The sequence below is a fragment of the Triticum urartu genome, chromosome 1A (genome assembly GCF_056163025.1).
Source record: "Triticum urartu cultivar PI428250 chromosome 1A, HENAU_Tu73, whole genome shotgun sequence".
NCBI lineage: Eukaryota > Viridiplantae > Streptophyta > Magnoliopsida > Poales > Poaceae > Triticum > Triticum urartu.
This window is the reverse complement of record NC_141873.1, coordinates 476,723,885-476,741,752: the sequence shown is the minus strand read 5'-3', so window position 1 is coordinate 476,741,752 and position 17,868 is coordinate 476,723,885. Positions and strand designations below refer to the sequence as shown.

At 46.2% G+C, this 17,868-nt stretch overlaps 1 pseudogene; it reads left to right on the top strand.

Annotated features, from left to right (window-relative positions):
- The first annotated feature begins 2,938 nt into the window (after positions 1-2,938).
- The window catches only part of LOC125531390 (putative RNA-dependent RNA polymerase 2), a 69,344-nt pseudogene continuing 54,414 nt past the window's right edge, over positions 2,939-17,868 (top strand).

The window sequence follows — 17,868 nt, the reverse complement described above, 5'->3', positions numbered from 1 at the left end:
AATATCACATAAAATAGAAGTAAGCTCACGATTTAATAAGTCACAATCAATACATGAGAAGCAGTTTATAAGTTAAATAATGCAACAAAAGGATATTAAACAAAGAAACATGTAAAAATATCACCTGCAACGTGAATGTAGGCCAAAAGGAGAACCGTCCATCTTCTTCCAACAACTGGAACATCCTAGCAATCCAACGGTTAAGAGCACCAGCAAAGTGCAACCAGCAACGACAAAACTAACGAATAACTACCAGCCCTAACCATATCCTGCACATCACAAAGAACTAAACCTAGATGAGCAAAAGGACAATAAGTCTAAACAAGGCTAAAACAGTAACACGTGACCTAAATCAGCAGTAGAACATCACAAATCTAGTAGAAACAAAAGAGCAACCAAAGAATCAAGAACCTCACCCATGGTGCGATGTCGGCAATGGCAGCAGGAAAAATGTGATTTGGTGGCGGATTGCAAGATGGGATGAGGCCTCCAGCCATTTTTCAACCTCTCCGCGGTCAAGCAAAAGGGCTCGACAGCCGAAGGCGTTCCCTCAATGTGGTCAAGCAAGAGGCTCCGATGGCTGGTGGTGAATCAGCCTCCTCATCCGTTTCTAGAGTTAGGGAGGGGAAGAACGGGAAGGGAATAGGAAGGGCGGTGATGGTGGCATAGAGGAGCTCGGTGGCGAAGGGCTTGGTCGCCGGGCAAAGGAGAAAGCGGGGCGTGGGAGCAGCCCCGCCATGTGTAGTGCGCTGGCAATCTGCACTCATGTCGAGCATGTAGGAGGTGGGGATCAAGACCAAGGCGAGCTCGCACCAATAGGTGGCAGAGGGGGAGGCGGCCGGAGTTGGCCATGATCTGAGGAGAGAATCGGCGACTCGAGGGGACTGGAAGATGGATGGCGGCGGCAGCGTTGTAGAGGAAGGGCCAGGGTTAGGGGAGTGAAGAGTGGGGAGTGGAGGGGAAGCGTGAGGAGAGGAGTGGAGGACGACGCGACCGCGACCGTCTCACTGATTGGGGAGGTACCAATGAGTTGGAAAAGGCCACGTGGCATCAGCCCACATGAAATCCGCAAATACCTTACGATGGGCACCCAAATTTACAGGCGGGGCCACGACCCCCGCGCCCATAAGAACCAGCGTCGGTCGCAACCCGGCCTCGCAGTCACTGACAGTAACGGCCCGCCTACCGCGCGACCCACCAGACACCAGTTAGGTAGACCAATATCCCGAAGTTAGAAATGAGCACAGCATTATTCATTGATTGTCACATCACTCTCGATCCAACGGCCAGGATCATTTCATCAAGAAATTGAACGGCTGGAAGTACTTTGGACACGTGATCGGACGGTCCAGAGTGCAAAGTGCCCTAAGAAGGCCTCATTTCTTGCGTGGTTCTAACAATGGGATTCCTATTAGCAATCACCAACAGTACGACGGCCATTGGGTAACAATGTAGCCAAGCGTGAGTCCATCTTTCAATGGTTTCCTTTTATCTTTCTTTTCCTTTTTTTTCAACATATACATATTATTTCATGAACATTGTACATTTTTTGTATATGTTAGAATTTTTTAGTACATGTTTAACAATTTTGAATACATGATTAACATTCCTTCAAATATATGTTTTAAGAATTTTTATTCATATTGTACATTTTTGGTATACATCTAAACCTTTTCTTGTATAGATTTAAATTTTTAAATACATGATTAATTTTTTGAAGATACTTGTTTTGACTATTTTTTGATACACGTTGAAACATTTTTTATGATACAAATCGTTATTTCTGAACTATTAGAACATTTTTACACATTGGCTAAATATTTTTTAAATCACAAACATTTTATTTGAAACGTTTGTTTATTTATATTCTATCACATTTAAAGAAATGTCATGTACACTTTTTTGAAATGCGTCCCATATACATATTTTTTTGAATGGTAAAAACATCTTTTAAAAAAGTTGAGCGAACATTTTGTTACACTGCATTGAAATGTGCGATTAACACTTCTTATTAACTAATTGTATTTGTTTTCAAAATATAAACAAAAAGAAAAAACATGTGTGATGTCAGAATACGAGACCACGTGGTTACTGTCCTGGACCCAGTACTGGCTTCCTGCAGGCGATAGACGGCATGCCCCTGCCACTCGGGCGAAGACTTCTCAAAATATGAACAATGTTTTTCATAATATATGTATTTGTATCTGTTTTTAAAATATAAACAAAAAGAGAAAAACATGCCCATGCATTCAGAACACACACACACCCCTGCGCGAGCAACTGCGCCTAAATGTTCAGAAATAGGGATGAGGCATTTTGTAATTAAGTACAGTACAATACAGAGCTGGCAAAAGAGTTGTGCCATACATTATATAGTATACAGCTAGATATTCACAAGTTCAGATCACATATATAATTCAATCAAGTGCAAGTTATAGTAATTCTTTCACTAGTTCACATCACACACACACCAGATTAAATACATGGTTGTGCAAGTTCAGATCACACAACAGATATTCAGAAGTACAGTACATGGTTGTGCAAGCTGTAGTAATTTTTTCACACTGGTAATTCTTTCAATTTTGCATCTACAATATTAGTTAAGGTTGTGCAACCTTGTCAATCCAAAAATTCAAAGAGAAAGAAAACTTGGCTTGATAAGTTGCACAAGGGAAAGAGCAAGGCAACTGAATCTGCTGTTTCAACCAGGAATGAAGCAAAGGTATATATTCTAATCTGGAGATAATAACCAAAAAATGATGCCACTTATTAATACACTAATTAGTTGAACTTTCATTGCCAATGAAGAAAGAAAAATGATCATGTACAGCCCCAAGTTTTAAGTGGAGAATGATGGCAGCAAGGGAAGCACAAATGTGGTGAATGAAAAGTGCATTACCATTGAGAGCTTTACTCAGCTCCTCACAGCTCCTTAGCAATGGCGCCAGCAGTGCTGGGCCCGCCTCCACACGGCCATGGTGTGAGTCTGTAATATCTCACCCTCCGCCGTCACTAGGGAGCTTCTAGCCTTCAATTCCACCGTTGCCGCTGCTGGCTAAGCGTACGCCTGCGAGGTCGCCGCGGCCCAACGCGGCTAGCTAAGTCGAGGCAAAGGTGCCGTTCAGTTCGATTCCAATGCCACCGCAGCCCTCGCTGCCGAACTCGCCTACCCTGCTTCCTTGGCTCCCTCCTCTCCGTCTCCCCTGCCCCGGAGAACCGTCTTCCCCGCGCGCCCGACGTATCTCACCATGCAGCCAATGCACACCTCCTTGTAGGCAACTGCGACGCTGAGCGCAAATTCGAGGTGGCTAATTCTTGAGACAGCATCCGTGTAGAGATCATCCCAGGGAAGCGGCTCATAGAACTGTACCTGAATCATGATTCCCGGAGGTACAAGCTTGAGGTGTTCTTTGAGGACAACATGAAATGCTACAACTGCAGCTTTGATAGGGCCAACGGCATCTTGCTGCAGGTGAGTTGTTCACCGTTTTGCTCTGATACTTCTATTTTTCCTTTTTTTACATAATATTAGTCAGACGTTGCGGTCGCATGGCGAGGTAGAAAGCCCCAAATGTTAGATGCATTTACATGCCACATCTGAGATTCGTGCAAGTGAAGTGAGGCAGACAATATCTTTGATATGGATCGTGTACATATCTTGGTTTAACTCGGTGGTATGGTTCAATACTGGACTTCGTGAAATGTGATTAGAGTGGTAACTGAATTTGCATTTGTTTGTTCTCTAAACTTTAGTAAAAGTAGATTATTTTTTGTTATGGTATATTTAGAGCCTAAACACATAAACCTTGTTTCACTAAGTGCTATCTTAACTATCCAAAAGGTTGCTTGTTTTTAGACATAATTACATTTAGTTAATGGGATTTCAGAATCTTGACTCATACGAATAAGACTCTTGCTTTTGACAACAACAGTTTACAAAATTATGTCGGTGCTGGGTTAATGGATTGGATGTGCCTTCTTTTTCTTTCCAAATGCATGGAGCCGGATCCCCTCACTAGTAGAAAACAGGGCTTTGGTCCAGGCCGGGTCAGCCCATTAGTCCCGGTTCAGTCCAGAACCGGGACCAATGGGGGCATTGGACCCGGTTCGTGAGACCAGAGGGCCGGCCGGGCCACGTGGGCCATTGGTCCCGGTTCATCTGGACCTTTTGGTCCCGATTGGTGGGACGAACCGGGACCAATGGGCCTCGCTCCTGGCCTACCACCATTGGTCCCAGTTAGTGGCTTGAACCGGGACCAAAGGCTCCCCTTTAGTCCCGGTTCATGCCACCAACCGGGACCAATGAGGTGCCTATATATACCCCCTCGCGTAAGAGCAGAGCACACAGCTCTGTTTTTTTCTGGCCGAGGGGGAGAGGGCTTGGTGGTGCTCTAGCCCACCTCCTATGCACACAAGGTGTTCGATGGAATGCCCGAGCCACACTACTTAAGCTTTCTCCTCTCCAAGCTCGACCTCCAATCTCCATTTTCCTTAATATTTGTCTAGGTTTAGCGGTCCGTCACGCCCCGTCCCCGTCTTCACCGCCGTCGATCACCCGCGCCGAGCTCATCGCCGGCACCACCGTGGTGAGCCACTTGTTCTTATCTTCTTTCTGAAAGGAAAAATATTCTTACTTGTATGTTTACATAGATAGTTGTATTATTTTCTTACTTTTATTATTGCATCCTATATAGTGCGATGGTTTTGGTATCCGCCCCCGTCGGCCCTCGTCCTGTCTATGATTCGGATGTGGTATATATATTATCTTTATAACTATTGGTTCATTTATTGTTTATGAAAATTATGCCGACCAACATGACATAGATTTTATTTATGTAGGATGTATGTGAATCGGAAATGCCAACCGACCCTATTGTCGAGAGGTTAAATTTAGTTGAAGAAAAAACAATTTGTTGAAGGAAAAAATAAAAAAAATTAAGGAGGAGAAGATGATATTAGAGTTGCATGTTGCGGATGTCATCGATGATCACAAGATCAAGATGGATGCAATGCGCTTGAAGATTAGAAAGATTAGAAAATATGCCATTCATACCAAGGCTTGGTATCATTATGCTGTTGGATCAATTGTTACCTTGGTTGCGATTATGATCGCATTTGTTTTCGCATTGAAATGTTTTACATAGTTTAAATGTATGGTTTAATTAATTAGATGCTCTGGAGAGCTATATGTTGTTAGATGAGAACTATGTATGCACTTTGGTTTTAATGTGATGATGAACTTCAATTAATTTGGACACTTAATTATATATAATGCACGCATATGAACCGGTAATGGATGTACGGTCACAGACACACCTTCGAGTACATTAAGGGCGTGCATGAGTTTCTCAATGCGGCTGAGGCAAACAAGCAGAATGGTTTTATGTGTTGTCCATGCACTGAATATGGGAATACGAGGTCTTACTCTAACCGGAAAATCCTTCACTCCCACCTTCTTTACAAGGGTTTCATGCCACACTATAATGTTTGGACGAGGCACGGAGAAATAGGGGTTATGATGGAAGACGGCGAAGAAGAAGAGTACGATGGCAACTATGTGCCCCCTGAATACGGTCATGCTGCAACGGGGGGAGCTGGTGAAGATGAAGAGGAACCAGACGATGTGCCCAATGATGTGGCAACGGATGAAGCTGCTGAAGATCAAGAGGAACCAGACAATGTGCCCGATGATGATGATCTCCGCCGGGTCATTGTCGATGCAAGGACGCAATGCGAAAGTCAAAAGGAGAAGCTGAAGTTCGATCGCATGTTAGAGGATCACAAAAAAGGGTTGTACCCCAATTGCGAAGATGGCAACACAAAACTCATACCGTACTGGAATTGCTGCAGTGGATGGCAGAGAATGCTGTGGCTGACAAAGGATTTGAAAAGCTACAGAAAATATTGAAGAAGAAGCTTCCAAAGGATAACGAATTGCCCGACAGTACATACGCAGCAAAGAAGGTCGTATGCCCTCTAGGATTGGAGGTGGAGAAGATACATGCATGCCCTAATGACTGCATCCTCTACCGCGGTGCATACAAGGATCTGAATGCATGCCCGGTATGCGTTGCATTGCGGTATAAGATCAGACGAGATGACCCTGGTGATGTTGACGGCGAGCCCCCCAGGAAGAGGGTTCCTGCGAAGGTGATGTGGTATGCTCCTATAATACCACGGTTGAAACGTCTGTTCAGAAACGAAGAGCATGCCAAATTGATGCGATGGCACAGTGAGGACCGGAAGAAAGACGAGAAGTTGAGAGCACCCGCTGATGGGTCGCAGTGGAGAAAAATCGAGAGAAAGTACTGAGATGAGTTTGCAAAGGACCCAAGGAATGTATGGTTTGATTTAAGTGTGGATGGCATTAATCCTTTCGGGGAGCAGAGCAGCAATCACAGCACCTGGCATGTGACTCTATGTATGTATAACCTTCCTCCTTGGATGTGCATGAAGCGGAAGTTCATTATGATGCCAGTTCTCATCCAAGGCCCTAAGCAACCCGGCAACGACATTGATGTGTACCTAAGGCCATTAGTTGAAGAACTTTTACAGTTGTGGAATGGAAACGGTGTACGTACGTGGGATGAGCACAGACAGGAGGAATTTAACCTAAAGGCGTTGCTGTTCGTGACCATCAACGATTGGCCCGCTCTCAGTAACCTTTCAGGACAGACAAACAAAGGATACCACGCATGCATGCACTGTTTAGATGACACTGAAAGTATATACCTGGACAAATGCAGGAAGAATGTGTACCTGGGCCATCGTCGATTTCTTCTGATCAACCATCAATGTCGAAAGATAGGCAAGCATTTCAAAGGCGAGGCAGATCACCGGAAGAAGCCCACCATGCGTATCGGTGATCACGTACTTGCTATGGTCAATGATTTACACGTAGGAGAACGCCGAGATCGCGCGAGAAGAAGTGAGGAACTTCTCTGAAGGGGTGAAAGCAAAGAAACATCCACCTCCGAAGGTGAAGGTAGATCCGGTGAAAGCGAAGCGCACTCTGGCTGCCCTGACAAAACCACCCAAGTCTCCGCCGAAAGGAAACTATGAGCGCATTATTGGAAAGGTATTTGCCGAAGCGGAGCGGTCGGGAAGTACTGTCAGTGATCAAAGGCTGAAAGAACGACGAGCTGGGAAACAAATTGCCCAGCTCGGCAAACAAGCGAAGCAATCGTGCCCCCCGCTCAAGGTGCCTAGCGACATTATCGCTAATGATCCGAGGATGGTGCCCGATTATAGCAATATTGGCGATTACCTGCCCGACGATGTACATTATGATTTCATGGAGGTGCAGATACAAAGATACGAGTACGGGAAGCCTCTCGTCAAAGATGAAAGATCTCTATCAACGATGATGCGAAGATTGCATGATTGGTACTTGAAAATCTGCAGAGAGTCTGGGGGAGGAGTACTTTGTATGTGAGAGTTAAAAAGGAGCATGACCTCATTGGAATTGAACTGTTGCATGTTCCATTTGAGGAGTTCTTTCAGTTTTTCAATCAATTGGCCCTCGATAAAGCAACGGTCACAGACAGTAGCAGGTTACCGTTGCTTTATCGAGGGCCAATTGATTGAAAAACTAAAATAACTCCGCACTGAGCAACAAATGCGCTCTTTGTCCGGAGGGGTTCAATCGGTTGGCCGTCGGGCGCGATTGCTATGATCTCAAACTTTTCATCCGAGCTCAACTTTTTCTTCGGGCCTCGTCTCTTTACCGAAGTTGTGCTTGATCCGGAGGGCTAGAAAAAGGAATAAAGACTTAATTAATATGTGTACATACCAAAATAATGAATGCATCAATTAGCTATCAGCACAAGCTTAACTAATATATATACCTGGCCGGACTCGGTTCGATCACCGGAGAAGTCATCACGGTCTCCTTCTTGCACCGGCATTGGGTCCCTAGAGCCATCCTCACGGGCTCCTTCTTGCACCGGCATTAGGTCACCGGAGCCATCATAATCATAGCCAGCTGCTTCCAGACCATCGGTGTCATTGAGAAACAACGAGCAGACGGCATCACTTCCTCGTGCGATTATGTCCCCCAACAACTCTTCTTGTACTTCGTCTCGGGCGGTGTCCATAGTTTCTACAAATATTTACAACATGGCAATTATTATTCAAACATGACAAATGGATATATTAGTGGCAAACGTAGAACTAATATTAATTAGTGGCCACGACGCTGCTTCTCTAGGGTTTGGGGTGGCCTCGACGCTGCTTCTCTAGGGGTTGGGGTGACCTCGACAACACATCAAGGATAAAAAAAGAAGAGGAAGAAGAAAAAAAAGAGGAGAAGAAAGAATAGAGGAGACTCCTCTATTCTTTCTTCTCCTCTCTTTTTTCTTCTTCTTGCTCTTCTTTTATTGGGAACGAGGGTCGCTGAGGGTCGCCGAGCGGTAGAGGAAACCCTAAATAGCAAGTATCGTGGGTGTGAGATACATGTGGCCGTCGGTGTCGGACACTACATCCACGTCCCACAAGTGACGTGGGCGTAGAAGCCCGTGTCACTTGTGGGACGTGGATGTAGTGTCTGACACCGACGGCCACATGTATCTCACATCGACGATACTTGCTATTTAGGGTTTCCTCTACCGCTCGGCGACCCTGACCCTCGACAACCCTCGTTCCCGATAAAAAAAAGAGGAAGAAGAAGAAAAAAAGAGGAGAAGAAAGAGGGTCAGGGTCGCCAAGCGGTAGAGGAAACCCTAAATAGCAAGTATCGTGGGTGTGAGATACATGTGGCCGTCGGTGTCGTGGATGTAGTGTCCGACACCGACGGCCACATGTATCTCACACCCACGATACTTGCTATTTAGGGTTTCCTCTACCGCTCGGCGACCCTGGACGACCCTCGTTCCCGATAAAAAAAGAGGAAGAAGAAGAAAAAAAGAGGAGAAGAAAGAATAGAGGAGAAGAACTCCTCTGTTCTTTCTTCTCCTCTTTTTTTTTCTTCTTCATCTTCTTTTTTTATCCTCTTCTTCCTCTCATGTTCGACGACCCTCGACCCCTCGGCGACCCTAGACCCCCTCTCGACCCTTGACACCTCGGCGACCATCGACCCCCTCTAGACCCTAGACCCCCTCTCGACCCTCGTTCCCGATAAAAAAAGAGGAAGAAGAAGAAAAAAAGAGGAGAAGAAAGAATAGAGGAGAATAACTCCTCTATTGTTTCTTCTCCCCTTTTTTTTCTTCTTCCCCTTCTTTTTTTATCCTCTTCTTCCTCTCATGTTCGACGACCCTCGACCCCTCGGCAACCCTAGACCCCCTCTCGACCCTCGTTCCCGATAAAAGAAAGAGGAAGAAGAAGAAAAAAAGAGGAGAAGAAAGAATAGAGGAGAAGAACTCCTCTATTCTTTCTTCTCCTCTTTTTTGTCTTCTTCCTCTTCTTTTTTATCCTCTTCTTCCTCTCATGTTCGACGACCCTCGACCCCTCGGCGACCCTAGACCCCCTCTCGACCCTCGACACCTCGGCGACCGTCGACCCCCTCTAGACCCTCGACCCCTCGGCGACCCTAGACCCCCTCTCGACCCTCGACCCATCGGCGACCGTCGACCCCCTCGAATGAACAAAAATTAAACTAATAAAAATAAAAAACATATATCCACATACATACACATATACATTATATATATATGAAAAAAAATTAAACTAATAAAAAAATAGAGCCGGGCAGCGGCTCACAGCGCGGGGGCAGGAGAGGGCGCCGGCGCGCGGGGGCAGGGCGGCGACGGCGACGAGGAGCGGGCGGCGACAGTGACGGTGAAGAGGCAGGGGCTCGGGGCGCCGGGGCGGCGCGCGCGAGCAGGGGAGCTCGAGGCGACGGCGGGGGCGGCGAGCGCGCCAGCGCGCGGGGGCGGGACGGGGCAGGGGCAGGGCGACGGCGATGAGGAGCGGGCGGCGACGGCGAGCACGGGCAGGGGCGCGGGGCGACGGTGACTGTGAGCACGGGCAGCCTGGCGGCGTCGAGGAGGTCGGCGTCGTCGGGGGCAACTGGCGAGGGAAATCTGAAAATTTCCCAAGTGTTGCTTATATAGCAAAGGCTTTGGTCCCGTTTCGTGGCACAAACCGGGACCAATGCCCCCTTTAGTCCCGGTTGGTGCCACCAACCGGGACCAAAGGCCTCTTTTTAGCAGCCCAAAGGGCGGGAAGCGGCGGCCTTTGGTCCCGGTTGGTGCCACCAACCGGGACTAAAGGGGGGCATTGGTCCCGGTTGGTGCCACGAACCGTGACCAATGCACCCCTTTAGTCCCGGTTGGTGGCACCAACCGGGACCAAAGGTTGTGTGCTAGAACTGGCGCAGTGCGGTGGGATGTTTAGTCCCACCTTGCTAGTCGAGAGGGGCTTGGAGTGGTTTATAAGCTTTGCCGAGCCGACCACTTCGAGCTCCTCTCTACTGCAGGCTTACGGGCCTAAATCCACTCTCTGTGCCTGTGGGCCTACTGGCACTAGTAGAAAAAGGGTCAAACGTGAATCACATTAGTGCCGGTTTGAATTTGAGGCGGCACTAATGTGTGCATTAGTGCCGGTTCCAACGACTAGCCGGCCGCTCTCATTAGTACTGGTTCGTGGCGAACCTTTAGCACCGGTTCGTGCCACAAACCGGTACTAATGTGAGTGGTGGCAGGATGTTGTCAGTCCGGGCCCCTCCAGCACCTTTAGTACCGGGTCGTATCACGAACCGGTACTAAAGGTCGTCCTACATAGACCCTTCATCCACCCGAGCTCGCTCTGTTCTTCCCCTTTACCCTCTCCTCTCTGTTCTTTTACCTCTTCCTCTCAAGATCATCACACATTTTGCCCAAAATTTGTCAAGATTTGAAGGCCCCCATTCATTCAAATGATCACAAAGGTTAGCAACTTTTACCTTTCATCTCTTATTGCTAGATTAGCTCGTGCAATGCTTTATATAGTGATTGATTTTTGAGTTTAGTAATTTGGGAGGAATTATATATATGTGCTAGTATTTGATTTATATGCAATTTGAGGTCAAAAATAACACTTAGTTTGCATATGTAGGTGTGGTTTACTTAGTACCTTCTAAATCTCCGTCGTAACCACCGTCGATCGCTCGCAACGTCCCGTCGCCGGCACCACCTTGTGGTGAGCCTCTTGTTCATGAAGTTTTATATAAAAAATTGATGTTTGTGTGATTTGGATATATAGTTACTCGTATAATTATCTTACCCATACGTTGTTTGTTATACATAGTGCCATGGTTTTGATATCCATCCCCGTCGGCCCTCGTCCGGGTTATGATTCGGATGTGGTATATTCTCTTTTAAAACTATTCATTGCATTTCATGTTTATGACAAATTATGCCCATCAAGTTGACATAGATATTTGCATGTAGGAGGTAGTTGAACCGGAAATTCCAACCGACCCTATTGTCGAGAGGTTAAATTTAGTTGAAAGAGAAAACGAAGATTTGAAGGAAAAATTGAAAAGAATTGAGGGGGAGAAGATGGAATTGGAGTTTCTTGTTGCCGATGTCGTCAATGATCAAAAGATTAAGATGGAGAAAATGCGCTTGAAGATTAGAAAGATTAGAAAATATGCCATTCATAGTGAGGCTTGGTATCATTATGTTGTTGGATCAATGGTTACCTTAGTTGCGATCTTGATCGCAATTGTTGTTGCATTTAAATTATTTAGCTAGAGAGTCCTTTGTTTGTTGCATTTAAGTGTTGTATGATCTTTATGTATGAACTTTATGTATTTTATTAATTTGGTGTTATCGGTGCTGTGTATTGAAGATGAGCCGGCAATGGATGTACGATGACTGATGCTCTCCCGAGTTCATTAATGGCGTGCGTACTTTTCTGCTTGTGGCTGAGGCAAACAAGCGGGCGGATGGTTTTATGCCTTGTCCATGTGCTGGCTGTAAGAATGGTCACAATTACTCTACGTCAAGAACCATTCACGTCCACCTGTTTGAGTCCGGTTTCATGCCCCACTATAATGTTTGGACAAAGCATGGAGAAAGAGGGGTTATGATGGAAGGCAATGAAGAAGAAGAGGACGGCGACAGCTATCCTGGCCATGGGTTCCCTGATACCAATGTTTTATGCTCTGATACCAATGTTTGCGCAGGTTGTCCTCTATTTTCAGGCTCGCGCTTTGCCTCCTCTTCTCGCTCTCTTGTGCGAATAGGTTAGCCACCTTATATGCTAGTCGCTTGCTGCAGCTCACATATATTTACCTTACCCTACCTATTAAGCTTAAATAGTATTGATCGCGAGGGTGCGAGATTGCTGAGTCCCTGTGGCTCACAGATTACTATTACACCAGATGCAGGTCCTGATGATTCCGCTCCAGGTGACGCGCTCGAGCTCAAGTGGGAGTTCGACGAGGACTCTCAGTGATACTATGTTTCCTTTCCTGATGATCAGTAGTGGTGCCCAGTTGGGGGTGATCGGGACCATGTCGCATGTTGGGTTGTCTTTTATTTTGGCGCCGTAGTCGGGCCATGAGTGTTTGGATGATGTATGCTATTTATGTACTTGATTGACGTGACGAGTGTAAGCCAACTATGTTATCCCTTTTATTATCTATATTACATGGGATGTTTGTGACGATTGCCTGACTTGCGACGTATGCCTTCAATGCGATTATGTCTCTAAGTCGTGCCTCGACACGTGGGAGCTATAGTCACATCGAGGGTGTTACAATGGGTTCCCTGAATACAATGATATAACAATGAGGGAAGAAGCTGAGCCGGTAATGCGGGAAGAAGCTGAGCCGGCAATGCGGGAAGAAGCTGAAGAAGAGGCATCGGATGAGCACGTTGATGATCTAGGTTGCGCCATTGCCGATGCAAAGAGAAACTACACAAGTGATTTGGAGAAGAAGAAGTTGCAGCGCATGTTAGAGGATCACAAAAAATTGTTGTACCCGAATTGCGTAGGTGACAAGAAAAAGCTGGGCACCACACTGGAATTGCTACAATGGAAGGCAGAGAATGGTGTATCTGACAAGGGATTTGGAAAGTTGCTGGTAATGATAAAGAATATGCTTCCAAAGGACAACGAATTGCCCGAGAGTACGTACGAAGCAAAGAAGGCTGTCTGCCCTCTAGGGTTAGAGGTGCAGAAGATACATGCATGCCCTAATGATTGCATCCTATACCGCGGTGAGTATGAGGATTTGAACGCTTTCCCAGTATGCGGTGCATTGCGCTATAAGATCAGCCGCGATGACCCTGGTGATGTCGAGGGCGAGCGCCCCAGGAAGAAGATTCCTGCCAAGGTGATATGGTATATGCTCCTATAATACCACGGTTGAAATGTTTGTTCAAAAACAAAGAGCATGCCAAGGCGATGCGATGTCACAGAGAAGACCGTAAGAAAGACGGAAAGTTGAGAGTACCCGCTGACGGGTCGCAGTGGAGAAAAATCGAAAGAAAGTACGGGAAGGACTTTGCAGATGACGCAAGGAACGTATGGTTTGGTCTAAGCGCAGATGGCATTAATCCTTTTGGGGAGCAGAGTAGCAACCATAGCACCTGGCCTGTGACTCTATGTTTGTATAACCTTCCTCCTTGGTTGTGATGAAGCGGAAGTTCATTATGATGCCAGTGCTCATCCAAGGCCCTAAGCAACCCGGCAACGACATTGATGTCTACCTAAGGCCATTAGTTGAAGAACTCTTACAACTATGGAATGGAATAGGTGTACGTGCATGGGATGAGCACATGGGGGAAGAATTTAACCTAAAGGCGCTGCTGTTCGTGACCATCAATATTTGGCCTGCTCTTAGTAACCTTTCAGGACAAACAAACAAGGGATACCGCGCATGCACGCACTGTTTGGACGATACTGACAGTATATATTTGGCTAATTGTAAGAAGAATGTGTACCTGGGACATCGTCGATTTCTTCCGAGCAGGCATCCCGTAAGAAAGAAAGGCAAGCATTTCAAAGGTGAGGCGGATCACCGGGCAAAGCCTCGCCACCGTACTGGTGCTGATGTACATGATATGGTCAAGGATTTGAAGGTGGTCTTTGGAAAGGGTCCTGGTGGACAACCTGTTCCGAATGACGCTGACGGACGCGCACCCATGTGGAAGAAGAAATCTATATTTTGGGACCTGCCCTATTGGAAAGACCTAGAGGTCCGCTCCGCAATCGACGTGATGCACATGACAAAGAATCTTTGTGTGACCCTGCTTGGCTTCTTGGGCGTGTATGGGAAGACAAAAGATACACCTGAGGCACGGGAGGACCAGCAACGTATGCATGGAAAATACGGCATACATCAGGGTCATGCAAGCTACGCTCTTACCAAAGAAGAGAAGGAAATCTTCGTTGAATGCATGCTCAGTATTAAGGTACCGTCTGGCTTCTCGTCGAATATAAAGGGAATAATAAACATGGAAGAGAAAAGGTTCCAGAACCTAAAGTCTCATGACTGCCACGTGATTACGACCCAACTGCTTCCGGTTGCATTGAGGGGGCTTCTACCGGAAAACGTTCGATTAGCCATTGTGAAGCTATGTGCATTCCTCAATGCAATCTCTCAGAAGGTAATCGATCCAGAAATCATACCAAGGTTAGAGAATTATTTGGTGCAATGTCTTGTCAGTTTCGAGTTGGTGTTCCCACCATCCTTCTTCAACATCATGACGCACGTCCTAGTTCACCTATGTGAAGAGATTAACGTTTTGGGTCCTGTATTTATACATAATATGTTCCCCTTTGAGAGGTTCATGGGAGTCTTAAATAAATATGTTCATAACCGTGCTAGGCCAGAAGGAAGCATCTCCAAGGGCCATGAAAATGAGGAGGTCATTGAGTTTTGTATTGACTTTATTCCTAACCTTAAGTTGATTGGTGTTCCTGAATCGCGGCATAAGGGCAGACTGGATGGAAAAGGCACGCTAGGAGGGGAACAAATAATATGTATGGACAGACATTCTCTCACTGAAGCACACTACACAGTTCTACAGAATTCCGCCTTGATGGCTCCGTATATGGATGAACACAAGAATTTGCTACGCTCCAAACACCCGGAGCGGTCTGATGACTGGATTACACGTGAACAAACCAGGAGTTTCGCCAGCTGGTTGCACACACATACCATGCATGACGCCTCTATTGAAGATGACTTGTACTTGCTGTCCCAGTTACCATCTTCGAATATAATGACTTTCAAAGGGTACGAGATAAATGGTAATACATTTTACACGATCGCCCAAGATAAGAAGAGCACCAACCAAAACAGTGGTGTCCACTTTGATGCAGAAACCAAGACGGGAAAGAAACATATTATGGTTATATACAGGACATATGGAAACTTGACTATCAACGTGGTTTGAATGTCCCTTTGTTTCGGTGCAAATGGGTCAATATGACACGAGGCGGGGTAACGGAAGACCTGCAGTATGGAATGACAACAGTGGATCTCAACAATCTTGTGTATGAAGACGAACCATTCGTCCTAGCCAATGATGTGGCACAGGTTTTCTATGTGAAGGACATGTCTACCAAGCAGAGAAAAAGGAAAGATAAGGAAGCGAATGCATCGTACGATGAGCCAAAGCGGCACATAGTTCTTTCTGGGAAGAGAAACGTCATGGGAGTGGATGACAAGATAGACATGTCAGAAGATTATGAAAAGTTTGATGAAATTGCTCCATTCACAGTGAATATTGACCTGAGCATCCCGTTAAATGATGAAGATTTTCCATGGTTACGGCGCAAAGGGACACACGCGAAGAAAAAGTTTCACACCCAAAGATCTGGGATGTGATCGGCTTCACTATCATCACTTTCTTCTGTGTTTCACACCCAGGAGAGAATCTCTGTAATAGTTAGGGTAGTTATGTGTTTTGGCATTTGAAACGCGAAGAAATTTTATGTGCAAACAAATTCTTTCATGCCTTTACTGATTTTTTCAGCTAAATGTCCCTGAAATTGAAAAGCATTTCAAATGAACTCAGAAAAGGATGAAAGTTGGCATGGTATCATAATTTCACCCACATAGCATGTGCAAAAAAGTCAAGAGGGTTACCGCAAAAACTGGATGCACTTCGTGTACAAAATGGACTATCTCTTTCGAAGTATCAGGGTTTCGGACAAAAACTCATCCGTTACAAAGGCATTTCATTTTCTAAATAACCTAAGCATTACCAAATTGAATATAATGATAAAACACACTAATATTAAACATAAGAAAAAAGAATCACTGAAAAATATATTTTCAAAGTTAAGTTATTCACAAACTAGTGATTCACACAAATTTCAAATAATTCAAAATTTAAACTATTCAAATTTGTAAACTACCGGTGCTAACAGAAAGATTGTAATTTTTTGTACCTAAAGCAAAAATATTCACAAAGAAACTCTAAATACAGCAAAAAATAACTCAAAAATAAATAAAGCAAAAAAATAAGAAAAAAAGCCCACCTACTAGGCCACAGTGGCCTGCATACGACTAGAAACCCAAATTCTAGTTGGGCCAGGATGCAGGCCCGCTAGCCCAGTAGGCCCAACAGGGCATCGCAGCAGAGGTAGGCCCAGAAGGCCTGCTTAAGAGAGGAGCTCGAGACAGCAGCGACGGCGGGGCTTATAAGCAGGTGCGAGTGCCGCTCGGCTAGCGAGGTGGGACTAAACTTCTGCGCCCCTCTCCTGGCAGCGGACAACCTTTAGTACCGGGTCGTGGCTCCAACCGGTACTAAAGGGGGGCCTTTAGTACCGGTTGGTGTCACGACCCGGTACTAAAGGGGGTGCGGTTCCCGCCGCTTGGCCTGGCCAAAACAGACCTTTAGTACCGGTTGGTGGCTCCAACCGGTACTAAAGATGTCCCCTATATAACAAACACTCCGAAAATTTTTAGTTTCTCATCTCACTTCTCTCTGCCGCCGCCCCGTCCCGCGCCGTTGCCGCCCCTATCGCGCCGTCCCCGTCGACTCCGCGACGCCCGCGTCCTCGTCGCATCGTCTCCGTCCACTCCGCGGCGCCCCCGTCGCCGTCCCCTCGCCTCACCGCCGTCGCCTTGGATCGCGACCTCGCCTCGCTGTCGCCTCGACCGCGCCCGCGCGCGGTGAGCCCCTCCCCCGGCCCCTCTCCTCCCTCCAATCGATCAAAGCCACCGTGCGCCGACGTCGGCCATAGCGCACACACGCGCGTGCGCACACACACACACACACTACATGCACACACACACACTACACGCGCACACACACAATTTTTCTATTTTTAGTTTTTAGTTTTTTTAGTTTTTCTGTTTTTCAGACAAAGTTTGAGATGAATTTATTAATTAGATTAGATTAATGTCAGATAGTATATAGAAATGTTACTTATAATATATATAATGTCAAAGGTTTTTTCTGTTTTTTATACAAATGTTACAGAAATGTTAGAAATTTTGGAAATGTTAGTTTTAGCTAGATGAATTAGATTAATTTCAAATTGTTAGACGATGATCGATGTTTTTTTAGTTTCTTATATTTTTAGTTATAAAATTTAGAATTTGCATATATGAAATCACAATCCATCATGTAAAAAATGTTACTTTACTTTTGCGGCATATAGTATTTGTTGTCGACCATGCCCGGCCCGCATCCTCGCCGTCGACCCATTTGCGACGACGTCCTGCTTTAGAGGACCCATGTCCGGGACTGGGCTCCATCGGGCTGGCACTGGGAGGTGCTACCTTCAGGGGCGCGACGCTTGGTGAGGAACCCGGCTCCGGGTCCCGTCGTCGACCCTCATCTCCTTTGGTGGCGTTCGCGTGGGCCACTTTCGGTGCGGAGGGAGCCGGCCCCGTCGGAGGTGGTACGTCGTCGTGTCAGGGAGGAGGATGAGCACGTCCATCGCTACATGGCTGCTATGGACGTCAGGTTCTCCAATACC